The following is a 21,149-nucleotide window of genomic DNA, read 5'->3' as shown; positions in this document are numbered from 1 at the left end:
GGATTGCTGAATTTGGTAATGGCTGTGCTGGGAAAGGTTTTTCAGGTCGTGGCCGCTCCACGTGGTTAAAAGCAGAAGGGAAGAGGCACAAGCAGCAGAAGCAGCAGTGGCTGGGCAGGCGCCTGAGGGCCAAGGCCTTTGGTGTCCCGAGGGAATTGTGACTGTCAGATCCCTCTCTCTGAGCTCTGTTTTACAGATATGGTCAGAAGAGGAAAAACCAGTCACTGGCACTGACTTCAACACAACACAGAGCTTGAAATATTGAAGAAATTGCTGCAGAGAACAGCAGCTTTCAGACCCACAGCTGCCCACAGGAGCCCCTGACATATGGGCCAGCCAAACAGAATTATGGAAGGACCAGGATAAAATGTTGTGCCAGGGGAGGCTCAGGGTGGACATCAGGAGGAATTTGTTGCTGGGAGGGGTGGTCAGGCTTTGGTGGGGGCTGCCCAGGGAGGTTTGGAGTGCCCATCCCTCGAGGTGTCCAAGGAATTCCTGGAGGTGGCACTCAGTGCCCTGGGCTGGGGACAGAATGGGCACTGGGCACAGTTTGGAGATCGTTTCCAGCCTCAGTGATGATGGGATTCTGGCTTTGGCACAAACACTGCAAACACCATTATTATCTCATTAATAACTAATAACTCTCCCAGCCCAGGACTTTCTGGATGCTCTGCAGGAGTTCTCCCTTGCCTGGCTGAGGATTGATGTCTGAGAGTGTAACACTGCACTGAGTGCTTGAGTCATGGAGCAGAGCTGTGCTGAGATCACACTTGACACGATTTGCAGCCTCTGAGGCATAAATCAGTGTGCATGTGTAATGTTCCTCACCCTTAACCCCGCTGACATGAAAATACTGCACTGCTCTGGGCTCCCCACAAGTGCAGTGCAAGCAAACAAGGCCCAGAAACGACAAATGTCAATCATGAGGGACAAGGGAGAAGGAAATCAGAGGCATAAAAAAGTCAGAGCTCGTCAGAGCCTCCGAGACAGGCCTTCCCTCACAGTTTGGACAGCTGTGGCCTCAGTGCTCTCCTGGAGACAGGACAACAAGAAATGGGTGGGTTTTGCCTTCGTGCAGAGCTTCCATCCATCTCCTGTCACCCCAGACCACACAGGAGCAGCAGATCCCTCCCCGAGCTCAGGGAAAACGCAGCCCAGACCTGTGCAGGTGCTGGGAAGAGAGGAACCTGTTCAGGCAGCCAGGAGAACAAACCCCGATCCTTGAAATACGACACCATTCATTGTTCCCTCTGCCTTTCACATGGAGGGGGTGTTTGGAAGAGAAAAATGCGTTAACCAGCAGTATAAATGAATAAATTATCAGGTTATACCAATAAGATGCAAAAATACCTCAAAACCCATCCCCATGCTAGGGAAAGAACAGAATCTTGGTTGCAAACCTGAGGTCACTGAAGAGGGAGAGGTCTCTCCTGAAGGCCCTGGTGCAAGATCATCCCAAGTGCGCTTGGAAACGTGGCCTAGGGGACAGACAACAAAATGAAATGTCAACTGTAATTAAAACTTAAAGGTATTGAAGGTGGAGACAAACAAATGACAGATTTGGAGGAAAAAACTTAAAAGATTCAACCCCCAATTTTTAGCATTTTGATGGATAATGACACACACAGCAACATAAATGCTCTGAGCTCAAATTAATTATGTTAAAATAATAGGTAATTTGTCTCCGTGTTGAGAATATATAATTATGATGATTTTTTCCAAATGTTTTAAAATAATGTCATTTCAATTCATAATGCAAGGTAGGGATTTTGCTGCTCAGTGTATTTGCTGTTTATACAATATTTTCAATGTCATTGCTTTCCTGTACAATAAATAAAGCCAAAACAATCAGTTAGTACCCTAAGATATTCCTTACTGCTGTAGGAACTGTAAAATAACTCAATATGAAAATGTTATTCACTGCAATGGCACATTGACAACTGTGATTAAGTCTCAAACGAATACTGGAACAAAGTAGAAATGTATTTTTTGTTGAGTTGTTTAATTCTTCACTGCCAGGACTCAGGCCCAAATTCACCCAGGGGGAATGTCAGGCGTTTATGGGGTTAAATGTGCCTCAGTGCCTTCCCCCCCATGGAAAATGTGCAGTTGGGATAGAAGAGTAAGGGATATCATTTCAGGGCAGAATTCAGCTTCCTGCATCTCTTATCTCTTGGCATTTCTTTCTCAAATAATTTTTTTTTCCTAAATGCAAATTGGCTGCTCTCATATGAGCAAAGTTTGAAAACAAACTCACATGATGATGATGATGGTGGTGGTGATGATGAATATGTCACACCTGCAAATGAACTCCTTAATTTATGGAATATATTTCAGCACTTTTTGTATAAATATAAAAGCACAGTATAACTCCACTGGGATGAACATGATAACAAATAAATGCTGAATCTAAGGCTGTACAGCTCCAGTCTCACATTTAGTCATTTTTATGATTATATTTGGGTTAAAAATGGAAAGCAACACCAGCAGAGGGACTCCCTTGATACTCCGTGGAGCTCTGCCTGCTCCCTGGCAGGGCATAGAGGTAATTTTATTCTGGAAGCTTTTGAATGCTTTACAAGTAATAGGAACCAAGTGGGAAAAGCATATTCCATATTTTAGTTCTGACATCCTCATAGAATAGAATATAGAAAAAAAAATTAAAGATTCAAAATAGTTGCCTGTGATTCAGTACCTAAAGGCTTGGTGGTGTTTTTCAGAATTCCCTTGGGATGTGTAAATGCTTCGGAGCTGGGAGTACCCAGGGGAGCTGGAGTCACTTTTGCCACTTCATCAAACTAACGAGCCTTTGAGTGATGCTGTTCCCAGGTTCGGCTCTACTGGGGGGGAAAGCAGAAAACCAAACTGAAATTTAGACAGAATGGAATTCCTAAGAGCTGGGACAACCAGGATTTATTAATCCATGCACTCCCAAGCTTACTAAAAATAATCTTCTGCCTTCGGTTTTGCTCTATAAATCTTGCCCTCCTTCATGAGGTCTGTGCTTCCAGAAGGCTGCAGAGCTCTGGGACAAGCAGTGCCTGTCAATGAGGCACAGAAACCCCTTTGGGGTCAGGGATGGGGTGTTTCACTGGCAGGGACAGCAGCTCTTCTCATTTCCAGCCCTCTCCAGCTTCCAACTGACAGCATTCCCTCACTGAATGAGCTGCTGCTAGATAAACAGAGAATTCCGTTTGTACTCCCTAATTATCCATCAGTTATTAATTACCACCTCCCACAGCACTGGAGCTACAGGAAGGAAAGTCCTGTTCTGAGTTTAGTGGGATTGTCCAGGTGAGCAGGAGTTGAATCTCTATTTATGCTACTCTAGATGACATTTGATAATGTTAGAATGATGAACAAACTATAGGAGACACTTTCTGTGTGCAGATTTTAATTTACTCAGATATGGCACAGAGAACTAGTGTGGTGACTGCACATATTCTTAATCAGAAATTAATTTGGGCTTTGCTGTTGTACAGAGCATGCTGGGATATTCCAGCTAAAAAAATCTGATTTACTGGTCCTTAGTTAGTAGGTATTTAGCTTAGTCAGTCCTGGTGTGAAGAAATAATAAATAATAATAATAATAATAAATAATAGTAATAGTAATAGCAATAATGATAATAGTAATAATAATAGTAATAATAATAGTAATAATAATAGTAATAATTTTGGTTTAGTATCACAACTCAATGCTGCTATTCATGAACTCTGTATCACCCACTACAAAAAAAAAAAGAATAATCCTTCTGGAAAAAAGGCTTCTGCTTTGTGTTCTTGTGTCACAAGATATTGGTACTTGACTTTTTCAGGCACTAAAAAGATCATGAAAAGGGTAACAAAGATGAGAGGGTTTGCTATTAGAATAATGTCTGCACGCAGAAATGACAGCCAGGGAAATACTATCTGAACTTCAACTGCTGCTCATTGTCATTTTACAATTAAATCTTTATCAGGCTAATATTCCCCGTGGTCAGATGTGTTTGCTTTCCAGGAATCCTGTAAAAATTCATTCATCTGTGAATTTCAGAGAACATGGCAGGGTATTCATGGAGAGCAGATTTTAAATGTGCATTGAAAACTTCACCATCAAATCTATTCGGTCAAGAGGCAGAGACAGAAGAGCATTTCCATGAAGAAGGCAGAATATCAAATAAATAAAAGATATTTTCTCTTAAAACACTACAAAATAAAATGTATCTCCACAAGCTATTTTTCTGTAGTGGAAAAAAATATCTTTTTATAATAATCTTGGAAATAGGTCAAAATGCAGCATCTGTTGGATACAGAAAATGATTAACCCCGATGTGCTGAGTGACCCACCTGAAAGATCTTCCAGTAACGATAAAACCGTGCTGAAAATGAACCTTTGACAACTAACACCTCCCTTTCCAGCAAACTGAGCCCCTGCTTCTGGTAATTTGTCACGATTTAATAGAAAACGCCGAGGAGAATCAAAGCGGGTGGGTACCGTCAGTGTTTTCCATGGAAATGGGATGGGAGCGTTTCGCGGGGCGCTCCCCGGGTCCCCGAGGAGCGGCGGGAGCGGCGCTCGGGCTCTGCGCGGCTGCCGTGGCCAGGAGAGGCCGCTCTTGGTTGCCTTTGGCCATTTCCCTCCTTCTCCCGAGCCCCTGCTCCCACTGAGGGTGCTTTGAAATCTCCTTCCGCACACGCTGCTTTATTTTAGGCTCATTAGGATGAAATCCCGTTTTAAATAGCACAGCCCGGCTGTGGGAACTTCGGTGCCAGCATAAATTCTCGCTCAGCTGTGTTGAGCAGAACACCAAGGAAGTTTAAAGTTCCAGAGGTCCTTTGTGTCTCCTGCCTGGCTGCTACCCGGCTCTTGTGACTGAAAGGTGACTTCAGCTGATAGAGTTGTATTCCCTGGGGTCTTCAGAAAACCCTCGGGAAAATGAGAGCCACATCCTGCAAGGATGTTTCTGGGAGCGCTCACAAAGGGAAAAAATATCTCAGCAAAACAAAGAAAGAAACCTTCCTTGCACAGCAGTTGTTCAGTGTAAAATAACCTGAGTGTTGTTATTATCTAATTAGCAGCCTCGCCCTCCGCGCAGGTGAGTGTGTACCTGCATTTGGGAAGGGAGGAGAGGGGAGCAGACCTCCTCCTGTGCTCCAGCTGCCATTCCAGGTCCTTGTGCCCGCTCTCCATGGGGACATTCCCAGCCCCAGCACCCGGGCCAGCCCTGGAAACGCTCCCTGCCCCCTGGATTTTGTGAGCTCCCTGGTTCTGGCTGAGTTTGGGTGGCAGGGCTGGAGCACCCAGAGCTGGCTGGGCTGTGGCAGAGCCCTTCTGCTTCCCAGGGAATTCTCCCCCTGCTCGGCTGGGATGGGTAAAACAGGGACAGTGACACACATCAGCCCTTTCTGGGATTTCTGGCACAAACCAGCTTTGTGTGGCTTCCCACGGTGACCAGTGTCTCCTTTTCCACTCCGCAGCCCTGGCCTTGTCCATGCTGTGGATGCTGCAGCTGCTGTCTGTGCAGGTAAAACAAAAAGTTTTAATTAAAAGTGACATTGGTGCACCTTGTGCTGCCAGTGACAGTCCTGGTGAAAGGTACCTGAGATGGAAGCCACTGTGGGGTCCTGCCCTCCTGCATCCCAGCATCCACGTGCTTCCCAAGCTGGCAAGTGAAAACATCCCCTCAGTTTCTTCTTTTTTTTTTCTTTAATAGAAAATAACTTTTTTGACTAAAATCATCCTGCAAAGCATACAAACAAATATTTGTAATGCTAGTTTTGGCCAAAATCTGAAGGGAAAAAAGGTCATTCAGAGTTCTCGAAGCTCTCAGCAGACAAGGACATTGTCCATCAGTTCCCAGCTTTTCAGGGGAACAGAAAAAACAGGTTCACAGATGTAACTTTTCCAATTAAAAAGCAATTTTTGCCAGAAAGCTTCTCTGATTAGTTTTAATGAGAGGTAAGCAATGGTAAATGACATCCCGTGTCTACAAATTATGCGTTTGGGTTCAGAGCTGCCCTGCAGCCTCCACTTAACACCACGAGGACCTGGACCAGCGCCTTGTTTTGTAGCACTGTGACATTTCAAGGATTCGCAGGAGCCGGATTTCTGCAGGGCACTGCCCATTAACCCCGCCTGGCAGGGCAGGGAATTCTCAATTACTCCGTGCCACGTGCCCCCTCCCCGTCCGCATTTCCATTTAAAGCTTGGCTTTTCGGCTCGGAAGGAATTAAAATCCTTACCGGGAACCACGGCACGGGTGGGTCCGTGTCCTGTTGTGTGCCAGCGTTTGGGGCTTTGCCGGGCAGGAGGGAGTTTCGGGAGGGACCCAGCAATCTTTCAGCCCCATGTGGACTTAATTAGCCCCTCATTTCCTAATGTGTGTCGGAGATGAAGCTTAAATGCTCCTAAATTGGGGGAAAGAAGGCACAGCTTAAAACGACGTTTTCTCCACAACTCAAATTTTGTGCACTCAGCCAACAGAAAAAGTTCTATTCCCAATTACATTGTTTCTAATTGTAAATATAATTATGAGTGTGTAAACCGAGCTGTTAAGGTGTGCATTTAATTCTGAAACATGAACTCCTATTTCTACCAACATATTCCAGGGAAAAGTCAAGCAGCAAAGAGTTTCCCACTGATAAGAAACTGCAAAGCTTCCATATCTTCCATTTTTCTGGTAATGATCACTTTTGCTTGCTGCTCCTCAAAAAGTGACTACATTCAGAGTAGAAAAACCAAACCACCAATGATTTAATAAACACAAATGATTTGAGAAGTCTGGAGTGATTGACTTTCTTTGGTGTCCCTGATCTGCCAGCTGGGCACAGTGGTGAGGGGACAAGGGCTGGACACTGGCCTGTGGCCACAGCCAGTGCCAACATTTGTACATTTTTATATGTTTTATGCTCTTCATTGTACAGGCAGAGCCAGAATGATAATCCCAGCCTGGAGCAGTTTCCAGCTCCTGTAAGATCAAACTCTGGCTGATCAAATCCTGTATGATCAAATCCACTGAATTTCCTTTCACAACTTTGCTTTTTCTTTTTTAAATTGAACATTCACCTCTCAAAAGTTCTCTGAACCCACGATTCTCCCCTGACACCAAATCCCACAAGTCTGGAAAGTGCTGTAATTTGGGGGGCACACAAAGGAAATTCCAGAGACTTGGTCAATTCTTAACTCTAAACCACTGAGTGTGCAGTGACAGCTGTGATTCCTGCTCTGTTCTGAGGTCCCTCTGAATCTCTGGCATGAACAGCACAGGAGAAGCCTCGGGATGAGGTTTGCACCTTAAGAAGCCAAACAAAGCAGCTGCAGGAGAGAGCAAACCCCAGCAGGGCTGGCCATGCCCTGCTCCCTGCCTGCCTTGCTCTGTCCTCGGGTGGCACCAGGAGGATCCAGGGCTGCCCTGGACAGGGGCTGGGCACACACAGGGCACAGTCTGTCTGCTGGAAACCCTGCAAGGCAGCTGGGAGCTGGCAAAGCCAGCCCTCAGGGACGTGCAGGGCAGGGCAGGCAGCAGGAATCAGCACAGCATTCAGCCTGACACGAGTTCTGATCTGCTCAGGAGCTGAATGGATTCAGGCTACGGTTGATAAGCTTATCTTGAAGTAAGACAGAAGCTGGGCTGCTGGAATTCCTACTGTTGCTCTGTCATTATACAGCTGAAAGTCAGGAACTGTCAAATGACATGAATAATATCTGTCCATATTTAATCCAGCCAGCTGCTGACAATTGCCTCTCACCCTTCCCCTCGGTGTACGAGCTCCTCCAAAGGGTTTGGAGCCATCACACTGAATTTAGGCAAATCTGTAGCTGCAGAACCATGCTCCAGATAAGAACCTCACTGTGTCTAAAATGGAGAAAAAGAGGAGATAGCAGCAAGCACAAGAAACTACAGAGATAATTCTTCCTGGACCACAGCAAGGAAAAATGTTGGAGATTGTGCTGACACTGGTGATGTTACAAATGCTGTGGGGCTGAGGATAATGCAGAGCAGACTCTTTTCCCCCTCCCCATTTCAAAACAATCACATTCTATCTTCTTATAAGATATGAGGAAGATTGTTATCTCGCATAATGAAAAGCAAATGACAGGCAGATAAACTTAGGAGCTGTTTATAAAGCCTTGTACAGTATTCTCCATGGTACACAGATAAGGAAATCACATAATTGAAATGGCTACAAACAGCATTAAAAAGGCATAGAAGAGGAAAATGAGGAGATCAAATGCAGAAGGCAGACAAATTTCAGATTACTGGTGGAGGCATTTGGGCAAGGCACTCCTCTGCTCGTGGGAGCTGAGCTCCTCCCGCTCTGCAGGCGCGTGCAGCCTGAGCTCCCAGCCCCATTTCCCTCCCTCCCTGTGCTCACCCATCCCAGGCACCCCGAGCTGTGACACTTTGGCTCCTGGAACAACCCCCAGCTTTACCTTTTCTTCACCATTCTTTGCTCTGTAGTGTCTTCAGAGATGTCCTTGTGCTTCTTCTGAATGCACGAGTGGAAGGCTCCAGCTGCTGCTTATTGTTATTTCTCTGCAGAAAAGAGAGAAATTCAAGTTCTTTCCTATCGAAATAGCAAAGTGTTTTCTGAACTTTCTCAAGCACAGAAATACCATGGAAATGTTTTCAAGCATAGGCAGAATAACAGCAGAGGAGTTTCTGCTCTGAGGCAGATCTAAATGGAAACCTCATGGTTAATGTGAGATTTCCTGGATGTCCCAGACCCCCCAGACCTCAGCCAGGGGCCCCTGTCGTGTGTTCCTGTGCAGCACCTCCCAGGAGCTGGAATTCAGGTCACACTGGAAGTCCTTACACTGCCATAATCTTCCCTAATTAGAGGAAGAAAAAAGAACTCAGCTGGACAAATGAGCTAAAATCAGGAGAATCTTGAACAAACATCTCAAGCATTAATCATTTATAGAGAAAGAAGAAGAAAATCATCAAAATAATTGAGCAATTGCAGACAAATGTCACAATGCCTTGTATTGCCAAAATCTCATCATTGGAAATGTATACGTCTGATTTCCAGGTTTATTAATGAAACAAAAAGGCATCTACAACAGATAAATAATACATCATATGGAATTCACACAGTCTATTTATAATCGAGATCAGTGACACCTATCAACTCACATTAAATCACATCATGCAGATTTTGCCTCGTCTGCACATTGTCAATCTCTGCTTCCTCTTTCCCTGCCGCAGTGACAAAAAAGTCACTTGAAAAGAGTTGTCTCCAAAATCCCTGCAAGAATGTTGAAAAGAGCAGCAAAGCCAGGCAGATTGGTGGCTGGGGAGGTGCTGGCTCACCCCACAGTTGGCCCAGGAGCAGCTCTGAGGGCACAGCAGGGACTTGGCTCACAGATTGGGAAATCAGGGTCACACCAAGAATCGAGGCCGTGGGATGAGTCAGTGGCAGGTCTGGGAGCAGAATTGGGGTATCAGCCTTCTGAGCTGCAAAGCTGAATTGTCCTCCATCCCTGACCCGTGCCCTGATGGAAAAAACCACGGAATGAAGTGGGTTTTGAAAAAGAAGTTTGAGTTTTTACGAGCATCGCCATTAAAACGTAACATGGGCTTAGAAACATCCTTCAAAAACAACATAAATAAGTTATTTTGCGGGAGAATTATTTACCATGAGAAGAGATAGAAGTTTATAAACCAGCTCAGAGATCTGTAGGGGAAACATTCTCATTGACATCATCAGGAATGGGGGCTGAGGAGGCTGAAACCCCTGGATTTTGCATGCAGCTTCTAAAACATAATTAGTGATCTAACATCAGCAGACGTCACTGGCTGTGGTAATGTCTGTGGCAAATAAATAACAGTGGAACACAATAAAACTCCCTGTAATGTACTCTGCTGTAATATTGATGGCAGCATATGGCAAACATCTGACAGCTGTTGAACAGATGTGGCAATTAGCAAACCTTCTGGCCATGCTGGTGGGATTGTTATGCAACACGTTCTCCAGGAGAAGCTCTCCCTCCCTGCTCTGGCAGCTCTGCACGTGGGCACTGCCGCTCCCAGGCCCCTTCCAGGGCTCCTGCCCCAGGCCCACTCCTTCCTCCCAACCCCAATTTTTGTTTGAGTTGCTGCCTCGTGGAGGATTTAGAGAAATCCCGAATTTAAACAAGAACAATATCAATTCAGCAGTGGAGCAGATACTTCAATTATAATAGCTAATGGACAAATTGAGAGATAAAAAGACTTTTCTATCATGTTGAAATTCAATGAACAGTTTTCAATTAGGCTCTAAGTATAAAAGGGGAAAAAAGGAAGATACTTTTCCTTGATGTTAACATTGCAGGAGAAGATGAGAGTAACTTCACTTTTTCATTATACAGAAGAGGTGCATATAATGATGCATATTTAAATTATAAATCAGGTCACTATCTGCCAAATGAAAGCAATATCAATTAGAGCTGGGGTGGATCAGGCTTTAAAACTCCTTATATTTAATGACAAAAGTATGACTGTTACCCTCACCCAGCCAACAAAGGGATAATTTAAGGCAGTAAGAAATCAAAGAGTGATGTCACAAAAATAAGCCCTCACAGCTTTTTGGATGGGATTATTATAATTAATAGACTTCCAATGACTTTTTTTAATATTTTTTTTTGCAGGTTATGGGCTTTCACAAAAGCATTTATTGCAGGCATAAAACATATAAAGCTCTGAAGAGTGGGTTTGAGTGAGGTTGACTTGAGGGTCCTTAGCCTTTCTACTCCAGTAATTCCTGTAAAATCAGAGTTTCATTTATAGGCTCAATTTATAATGTTGAATTTATGCCAGTTCATCTGATATCAATCATGATAATAGCATGATCTATTGTATGTCACTTGTGCTAATGCAAATTAAATATCATTACATTACAAAAAAGCCTTATGTTAAAATAACAGAGTGTGTAACTCGAACCAAAAAAATTAAGGATGAATTAGCAATTTGGGCTGATCATATGTACAGATAATAAATGTAAACCCTTGCATATCTTATATATAAAGTGATATAGATACTGAAAAAAGAAAAGCTAAGCAAAAAAATAAAATAGATTAAGGTTTGTGTAGCAAGATTAACACTGATTTTCCCTCTTCCTTGTAGTTAAGGTCAAGTAGTGAGCAGTTTATTATCTTCCTTTTAACCACAGTGGTTTTGAACCTCTGCCTTTGAGTCCTGGGAACCAGCTTCTAAAAATCTTCAGATTTGCAAATGTCGTGGTTTGAATCCCCTTATGTCTTTATAAATTACATCCTCACACACTCATCATGGTAGCTGTGCATTTGGGTATAGAACTCTCCAATTCAGGGCAGCTGAAATGATAAGTACAGCCAGGTAAGATAGGGTGAGATTAAATACAACCAAAGATTTTGCTGAAAATTGGTTCTTTTTGAGTCTCACTGCAGTCCATGCCCTCTCTCCCGTGCTGAAGTGGCAGAACACCCTGTCTAGATTAAGTAAGAGACATTTCCATGCATAATTGCAATTTTCCACATAAAATTTGGGAATATCTGTGATATTTCTGCAGATCCTCGTGCTGTAAATGTCCTGCAGTTTTAGGCAGAACAAGCATTTACCAGCTGCGTCTCCTGAGCATTCCACACCATTTACACTGCTCAAAACCCACAGGGCTGCTCTGCAGTTTGTTCTTGAAGTGGAGGAGCAGGGTCTGTGCTTGGAAGTGTCTGTGAGCTCTGCTGGCCAAGGAGGTCCTGCAGGTCCTGTGACATTTTTGGGTCTAGATCAGACATTTCCCTTTGGCAGGCACCTGTGGGGATGAATCCTGTGCTGGTGCAGAGCTGAGGCAGAGCTGCTGTCAGGGCTGCGTTTGTTCCTGTGAGCAGTGAGAAGTTTCCTGTTCCTGCAGGGTCTGGGCTCTTGGCCATCACTCCCACATCCACCTGATCAGCCATTGAACCTCAGACAATGGGGTGCTTTCCTTCCTGAGGGGGACAGCTGCTGCAAGAGGCTTTGGGGCCACCTTCCAGTGCCTGAAGGGAGCCTAAAAGAACATGGAGAGAGTGATAGACAAGGGGGAATGGCTTCAAACTGCCAGAGGAAAGGTTTATTTGGGAGGAAATTGTTCCCTGTGAGGGTGGGGAGGAATAGAAATATTATAGAAATAGAATAGAAATAGAATTCCCAGAGCAGCTGTGGCTGCCCCTGGATCCCTGGCAGTGCCCAAGGCCAGGTTGGACAGGGCTTGGAGCACCTGGGACAGTGGAAGGTGTCCCTGCCATGGCAGGGGTGGAGCTTTCAGGTCCCTTTCACTGCAGGTCACTCTATTATTCTGTGATAGCAATAACAACAACAACAACAATAATATTAATAATAATAATAATATTAATAATAATAATAATAATAATAACAACAACAACAACAACAACATTCCCAATAACATAATAAAAACATTCCCAAACCTCCTGAACCCCCATCCAATGCTGCTGTCCTGGGAACCTTCATGGAGAAAAAGCAGATAATTTTTGAAGTCATGGCTGCTCCAGTGAAGCTGAGATTGGCTCGTGTTGTGCTGAGATCCCTTTCTGTTCCTGACTCCTGGGAGGAAGGGAACACCCACCACAATCCTTGGAGGAATATATCAGTAAACGATCCACACCTGGATCAGGAAATGACCACACTTGGTCCCACATCTGATCAAAGTTAACCTGCTCCCTTTGTAAAGTTCAAACACATGGATGTGGCTGCCAGCTTGTGCTGGTTATACCAAAAAAAGCCCAGTCCTTGAAGGAGGGGAGCCCCCAGCCCTTGCAGTGCTCTGTGTGCCATGGTTCTCATCTCTGGGCAATGCTTTCTCCAAGTTTCACATAATTACCTGCACTCCTTAGGGGTGGAGAGGAGAAACTCAGGAGATCAAGCCTGGCACGAGGCTTTGCACATCTCCTGGCACACACAGCAGCCTGATCTGCAGAAGCATATTCATTATTTCACATTTTTCCTCCTTCAAATGGTGGCACTGCTTGTTTCAGAAGCAGAGCTGACACTCTTCACTGCTCATCGCTACAGATGTTAGAGAGATTCTTTAATGTTGGAAGGAAACACAAACCTCCTAATGGAGATCTTGGCAGCTAAGTGAAAGGAAAATAGATTGTTTTAAAATATATTTATAGGTCTTTTAACACATATATACTCTGACAGTGATCTGGGAGTTTAAAAAGTCTATTATTAAATTTGTTTTAACACCTCTGTTTACAAAGTTTCATGTGCTGCTTTCATTGCCTGCTTCATGTGCTAAAATTCCAGGTTTTCCATTGCATTTGGACAAACCTCAGCTTATTTTCATGGACCTCTTGGAAACTTTATCCCACGTTAAAATAAACCCAGTGCTAGTGCTGGGTTTAACCCTTTGCCACGAGATGAAGCCCAGTGTTTACAGATCCAGAAAGGTCTCAGATCTTCATTTACATCCCTGCCTGATCATTTGAAGCCTGTCTGTGGCACAACAATCCCTGAGGTGACCAGTAAATGCTCCACACCTGCACCCCCACATCTGCTCAGCTTTATTCTGCTGCCATTGTGAAGTTCAAGCTCGTGGATGAGGCTGCCAGGTTGTCCTGGCTGTACCAAACCCTTCATTCCCATTCCTGCCCTCTGCCAGGAGCCCCCACATCGATGGGGACAGGATAAACCACTTGAGAGGGCTTTTTATGGCTTTGCCTCTAACACAGGGACCGGCTGGGATCAGGGACAGGAAACTTCACCCACATGTCTGGTTCCAGGTGGAAATTCTGCTGTACTGGAATGGTGCCTTGGAAAATTCCAGGTTCTGAGGTGTCTTCCCATTCCAGAGGAGCTGACAGCCCCCATCAAACCCCTCTAAATGTGCCTTGGATTTCCCATGAATTATTCAGTCTGCAAATAATTTATTAGGTGAATTTAACCCCCTTTTTCTGTTCACAGATTGCCCCTGAGCATCTTTCAGCTTTCTCTTTGAAATTATTAAGTGGGTATTTTTAATGAATAATTTTGAGGATCAGACTCTCCACGACACAGAACTGCTCAGATCTGTCTGAGGGGCCTCTGTGCTGCTGTTCAGGTGCGACAGGGCTGGGGGTTTGCCTCAGAAACCTCAAAAAAGGCTGAGGAGACAGGTCAGAGCTTCAGCATTTCTGCTGCTCAGAGCCTGGGAGATGCCCCAGCCACAGCCCTGGCTCCTGGGCTGCTCACCTGGCAGGGGGATGCAAACAGCTCTGGGGTGTAGGACCCAAAACACGACCAGCAAAGGTCCTTGGAGCATCCTTGGAATGCAGGAATGAAAATCAGGGTTTGTGCTTTGGGTCTCCACAAAACGGGGCCGGAACCATCTGCCAAAGGTGTCCCTGTCTGACAGGAGCATCAAAACCACACTCTGAGAGCTGATGGAAAACTCTGAGAGAGCAGCAGCATCCAAAATCTCAGGGAGGTCATGGAGAAGGGTTTGGGTTTGGGTTTGGGATTGGTTTTGGGTTTGGGATTGGTTTTGGGTTTGGGTTTGGTTTTGGGTTTGGTTTTGGTTTTGGGTTTGGTTTTGGTTTTGGTTTTGGTTTTGGGTTTGGTTTTGGTTTTGGGTTTGGGTTTGGGTTTGGTTTTGGGTTTGGGATTGGTTTTGGGTTTGGGTTTGGTTTTGGGTTTGGTTTTGGTTTTGGGTTTGGGTTTGGGTTTGGTTTTGGGTTTGGGTTTGGTTTTGGGTTTGGGTTTGGTTTTGGGTTTGGTGTTTGGTTTTGGTTTTGGGTTTTGGGTTTGGTTTTGGGTTTGGTTTTGGTTTTGGTTTTGGGTTTGGTTTTGGTTTGGGTTTGGTTTGGGTTTTGGTTTGGTTTTGGTTTTGGGTTTGGTTTTGGTTTTGGGTTTTTGGTTTTGGTTTGTTTTGGTTTTGGTTTTGGTTTTGGGTTTTGGTTTTGGTGCCCTCCCAACTCATTCCATTCATTGGGAAATAAGAGCAGAGGGAAGATGGGGTGGAAAAGAGCAGCATCAAAAGTGCCAGCACCAGGAGAAGATAAAACCAAATCAGTATTCAAATTACATGCGTGTCTCAATTTTGCTTTGTTATTGTGTCACTATTTTGAAAAGCCCAAATTATGCTCATAAAAACTTAAGCTATCCATACATATGTATGAAAGTGCTGAGCTTCAGCGGGGCTGAGACAGACAAATCTGGGAGTGGGATTCTTTTCAGGCTGTGAGAAGCAAATAATAATCAAGTGTAGTTGAGTTGTGTGAGATATTGGGCCTGGAACCACCTCCTTTGTCTTGCTCTCCTCCAGGAGATGAGGAGCAGGAATTTTCTCTGAAGGAATTTTGCTGTCCCAGCTGGGGACTCGTTCCAGAATCCAGGACAGGGAGAAGCTGAATGCAGTGGCTGGGCTGGGCTTTGCCAGCATCCTGCTGCAGTAACTCAGGTTTGTCCTGAGCCAGGCTCCCCAGAGCTGGGCATGGAGCAGCTCTTGTAGGGAGGCTTTGACAAGGGGGAAATTCCAAACATGTTCAGTTGTACATTTCCAATGGATATGTAATAGAAATAATAATGCTTTCTCCACAGGTGGGTGATTTCATCTTGAAGACACTTTTTTCTGCCCGTTTGTTTTTGGGTTTTTTTTGGTGGTTTTTTTTTTTTTAATTTATGTATTTTTTTTTATTTTTTAATTTTGATGCTCTCCCTGCTCTCTCCTCTGGGAAAGGCAGAGGATTCACAGCTTCTCCCTCCTCCTCCTGCCCTCAGAAGATCCATTTCTGTACACACTTCCCACAGTGGAAAGCCAGGGCTGGGGCCAGTCTGAGAGCTTTGACTCCCACTTGGAGAATTCAAGAAAAACCAGCAGAAATCTATAAAACCATTATTAACAGGCTTGTTAAATGGACATATTTCACCACTTTGCCAAACTTTTGAGACTGAATTGTCTTGGTCTGCAGCCCCCAGGTTTGATTAGAGCCTTGTAAGATAAATACTCAATAATAACACCTGTAATAAAAATGGAGAATGCAGTTCCACTCCTTCCTTCAGGAAAATTTTATCCCACTCAGTGATTGCAAAGTGGCCCCAATTCCAGGAGCTCAGCTTCAGCCTTCAGCACATTTCTGGGGAAGATCAGAATATTCTCCCCTGTTCTGTGATGAATTAGCTGTGTTTGGTTGTATTTTTTGAGGGGGGCAGGGGGAATTACCATATCACTATATGCACAAGAGATCAAATGTATGATTAAAAATATTTATAATACTGATGTGGAAAAGAATGATATGTTAAACAGATAAGCGTATAATAATGCATGTCTTACCCATAAAATTTAATTTATCCCTTGGGCAGGGCATAAACTTTGCTCAAGAACAACATGTTTTCCATCTATAGATTGCAGAGCTAAACTGCTTAATTTTACAGCAAATTGATCACTGCTGTAATATTTCAGGAGCAAAATGATCCTCAACAGTCAGTTCAGTTTCAAAAGCTCAAATTTATAGTTCTGCCTCTGATTTAGTGATAAGGTTTTTTAACATATTGGGCATTTCATCACTTTCTATCGGGAGTCAGCGTTGCACCAACAAAGAAATATTTTTTGAAATCAACAACAACAACAATAAAAAAAGGGCCATAAATAATATAGATCCAACTGACAGAAGAGTTTAATATTCCCTTCAGCCTGGGAGGAGATTACTCAGGTTCCTGTCCTTGTGCACACTCGTCCTGTCCAGGGACCTGCTGCTCTGCTCCCCAGTCCCTTCCCAGCTGCTCAGGAAATGATTCCACCCCTTTTCCCCAGTGGCCAAACTTCATTCCACCCAGAGCACATAAAATTTAGTGGATCTAAAGTTACTTGACACTTTTGATATGTTTAAAATAAATGTAGAGGGATTTAATGATGTGAAAGTTCATGACTCAGTAAAGATCGCTCCCTCGCCAGGGTCTGAGGATAGACACCTATAAAATCAAATTATTATTATCACAGGAGCCAGGAGAAAAAAGTAGGCCCTGCTGAGCTCTATTCACAGAGTTTTTGCATTCATTATGCTCAGTCTAGTTATGAAACAAAGGGACCAGTTAGGCTGAAATCTCAGAAGGTTTTCTCAAGTAATTCTCTGCAGCAGCTCTTTGTGATTACTACAGTGAATTTTTAGAAATCCTATCCATGTGAAGAGGAACAAGAGACGTCTCCCTTGCCTCAGTGTGGCTGTGAGTGCTCATTCTTGAGCAGCACCCCCTTAATTAGGGGCTGTGGCAAAGTGGAGGTGAAGGCACGGATGGGATTTGCTCTCTGGAGCAGAGAATTCCTCAGGCACCTCTGGCAGGAGTGACTGGAACACACCCACCCAGAGCTGGGTGTGATGCACAGCAGGGTCTGAGAGTGGGGCTGAGGAGAGCAGCAGCTTCCCCAGCCCTGCTCAGCCCCACAGTGCCCCATCCCTGCTGGAGCTGCGATGCTCCATCTGTGCACAGAGCATCTCAGGTGTTCTGCACAAAACATCCCAGTGGCACTTCCACAGGACAGGCAGGCTCCCAGAGCTGCTGCTGCCTTCCTGCAGGATCTGCACACTCACCTGGACACACACACTGGGGCCTTTCCCTGGGCCCAGTGCTCCTTTGGAGGCTCAAGGGTAAAAGGTCTCTGTGCACAGTGTGGTGGGAAGGTTGTGCTGTGCAACAAAAACAAGACAAAGGGAAGGATCAAATGCCAGCAGGTTTTTTTTCTTTTTTTTCTTTTTTTTTGTGTGTGAGCAAAACAATAATTAAGGGTGCATATTTCACCCTTATTTACAAATGGAGTTTAGATCAGGAGCTGTGTGAGCCCTGCTGGAAGCTCCAGGCTGGAGTTTAGGTCACGAGCTGTGTGAGCTCTGCTGGAAGCTCCAGAGTGGAGTTTGGGTCAGGAGCTGTGTGAGCCCTGCTGGAAGCTCCAAACTGGAGTTTAGGTCAGGAGCTGTGTGAGCCCTGCTGGAAGCTCCAGGCTGGAGTTTAGATCAGGAGCTGTGTGAGCCCTGCTGGAAGCTCCAGAGTGGAGTTTAGATCAGGAGCTGTGTGAGCCCTGCTGGAAGCTCCAGAGTGGAGTTTAGATCAGGAGCTGTGTGAGCCCTGCTGGAAGCTCCAAACTGGAGTTTAGGTCAGGAGCTGTGTGAGCCCTGCTGGAAGCTCCATGCACACTGGCCACAGTGCTTGGCTGGTGGCATTCTGCTGGGAGGGAGTGCCAAGCACCCTGGCTCCCTTTCCAGTCTGAGCAAAAGATTTCAGCTGGAAGCTCAACTGATGTGAATGTCCCTCATCAGGCAGAAATACCCACTGATTGTCCAAGCATGGAGTCCCTCCCACACCTCTGCTAACAAGAACTTACACAAAAAATTTAGAAACAGGGTCCTTACCCTCAACTTGTGCACTTTTACTGGAATAGTGGATAAAAGGTGATTTATGTTAGCCAGTATTTCAAATATACTTTCTAAGGCTCAAACTGCAGCTTTGGAAATACATGGATTCAGGAAGGAGCTACTCAAACCCAGCTTTTAAAAGAGGCTGTTGTGAATCTGGACCTCCCGTGAGTGCAAAGGGAGAGAGCCCCTTGTGGATACCTCCAGAAACAAAGAGAATTAATCTGTAATCTGCTATTGCATCCCTGCAAGTGACTCCTGCAAATAAAGCTGCTCCTGCACTTGTTACAGGGGGAAAAATGTGACTTTAACCCCACACTGCATCCTTTGGTGGATATATATATATAAAAGTATACATTATTCAGAATTCAAATATTAATGATCACATAAATATTAGCCATGATCCTGGATATTACTTTCAGAACAAACATTTTAATTTTCAGATGTCATATTTGTTAAAGCTTATTTTGAGTAAGAAGGAGGGAGACAGACCCTTGTAAAGCTGTGTCAGTGTCTTGCCAGGGTGTCTTTGCTTAGCAAACACAAGGCACATTTCGATTTCTTTTAGCTCTACAACGTTCACCTGCTGAAACATTTACAATGCTCCTATTGAAAAAAAAAATGGTAGGAGGAAATAAAAAGCAAATGTGTGAGTTTGGATGGGCTGGGGATGTCTCAAGTGCATGCCAGCAGGTAGAGTCAGATTTATGAGGCTGGGTTTATGTGTGTGAGCTCCAGAGCAAACTCCAAGGGTCTGTCTGACCAGAGCAGGGGGATTGTGTGAGGGGTCTGGAAAATCACAAAAATCACAAAAATCAAGAAAATTACAAAAATCACAAAAATCACATCCTCCCAGCACTCCAGCTTTGCTAGGAGCCCTTTCCAAATTAATCTGAATGGAAGACAAAATAAAAAATTATAAATTATTAAGCACAAGTGAGCCTTTTGACTTGTCTAGACAGTCTGGATCAGATTTTCAAGGGGAAGTTATTGATGCCAGAAGTCAGCTGGGTGTGTGCAAACGGTGGTGGTTGCAGAGTGCATTTGCAGACCCTGTCCCAGGCTCAGCTGCCAGCTGGGTTTTGCAGCCTGGGCTGGGCTTTGCAGCCTGGGCTGGGTTTTGCAGGCTCTCAGCCCACGGCCCTGCAGTCCCAGAGGGGCTCAGCTGGGGGGTCCAGCAGGGTGGGACCTGGGGGCACCTGGGAATGCTGGCCTTCCCTCTTTAAGTGAACAGGAACAGGGCCCTGGTGGAAACCACGGGTTTGTTGTGAGTAATGAACCACAGAAAGTGCCCTGGGCTGCTCTGGGAATCTGCTGTGAGTGTTACCTCTCTTCAGTTTGCCTTATCTCTGCTCGTATCTGCTGATGCTGCTCAGTTCCCAGGGGATGAGGGTCCCTCACTCCCATCCCCACCAGGGGCAGGCAGCAAAGTCCTTCAGTCCCTGGGAATCTCTCCCCAGATCAGAATCCCCATGGAGAGTTCTGGCTGCTCACTGCACCTGAGAGACACAAAACCCCGAGGTGTTTGGGGGGAATGTTGGGTTGGACCTTGCAGGGCTGCCCTGCTCTGCCCTGTTGGTTTCTGTGCCCTGTTCTGGCTCTCTTGGGTTTCTCTGCCCTGCTCTGGTTCTGTTTGGTCTCTCTGCCCTATTCTGCCCCTGTTGGTTTCTCTGCCCTGCTCTGCCCTGCTGGGTTTGGGTTTCTCTGCCCTGCTCTGCCCCTGTTGGTTTCTCTGCCCTGCTCTGCCCCTGTTGGTCTCTCTGCCCTGCTCTGCCCCTGTTGGTTTCTCTGCCCTGTTCTGCCCCTGTTGGTTTCTCTGCCCTGCTCTGCCCCTGTTGGTCTCTGTGCCCTGCTCTGCCCTGCTGGGTTTGGGTTTCTCTGCCCCGTTCTGCCCCTGTTGGTTTCTCTGCCCTGCTCTGCCCTGCTGGTCTCTGTGCCCTGTTCTGGCTCTGTTGGTCTCTCTGCCCTGCTCTGCCCCACTGGTTTCTCTGCAGCAGGCACACCCAGCCCTGCCTGGCTCCTTACCTCTGCATTTTTCCTGTAATTCCTTCTGATGCAGCTCCCCACAGCATCCTCAGGCAGGGTTTGTGTTTGCTGCTGGGCTGTTCCTCCTGTCCTACATATGTCAGTAACTTTTGCAGAGTCAGACTGTCTCCCCTGAAGAGTTTTCTGTTGTCATCACTTCTGAGCTCCACTCCAGTTGCTGCCCCTGTTAATTCCCTGCAAAAGCTGCTCAGTTTTGTGCCACCAGCAGGGCTGTGCTGGCTGTTCTCCATCAGCTGCCTTTGGCACACCACAGAAAACCCATTTTCTGGACATAAAACCCACACAATTTCTTGGCTGATGGATCACACGCATAAATACTAATATTAAAGTCTTAATTTGTTATTATCTGGTGGTGTGTGTGGTTTTGTGGAGATGCTCTTTGTTAAATATTGTAAATACCATAATTCTCCCCAAAACAAATACTTTCATTGCATTCTTTACACATTTTTGTGCCCCTGCTTTTTCAGCTCTTTCAGATTTGTAACCCAGGACATTACAGAAGAGAGATTTTCATAGACACAAATGGAATTAAATGTCCAATTCAATCAACTTTTAATTGGAGCTGAACAACTAGAAAGCCTTTGAAGAACTCTGCTACACTGAACCTCTTAATTTACCCTGAACCCGGTTGTTGATGAAAATCCCAACTCCTCAGCTGGAGGGAGGAGTTTCCCTTTGCTCCAGTGGCCACATTATCATCCACAAATATCCAAGGAGTTTGGTGTTAGCACAGTTCATACCTGCCTGAGAAACAGACTTGCTCTGATTTTGTACCTTGAGGTCA

The sequence above is a fragment of the Molothrus aeneus genome, chromosome 17 (assembly GCF_037042795.1).
Source record: "Molothrus aeneus isolate 106 chromosome 17, BPBGC_Maene_1.0, whole genome shotgun sequence".
In the NCBI taxonomy this organism is placed as follows: domain Eukaryota; kingdom Metazoa; phylum Chordata; class Aves; order Passeriformes; family Icteridae; genus Molothrus; species Molothrus aeneus.
The sequence above is the reverse complement of the archived record's forward strand: the minus strand, read 5'-3'. Positions refer to the sequence as shown.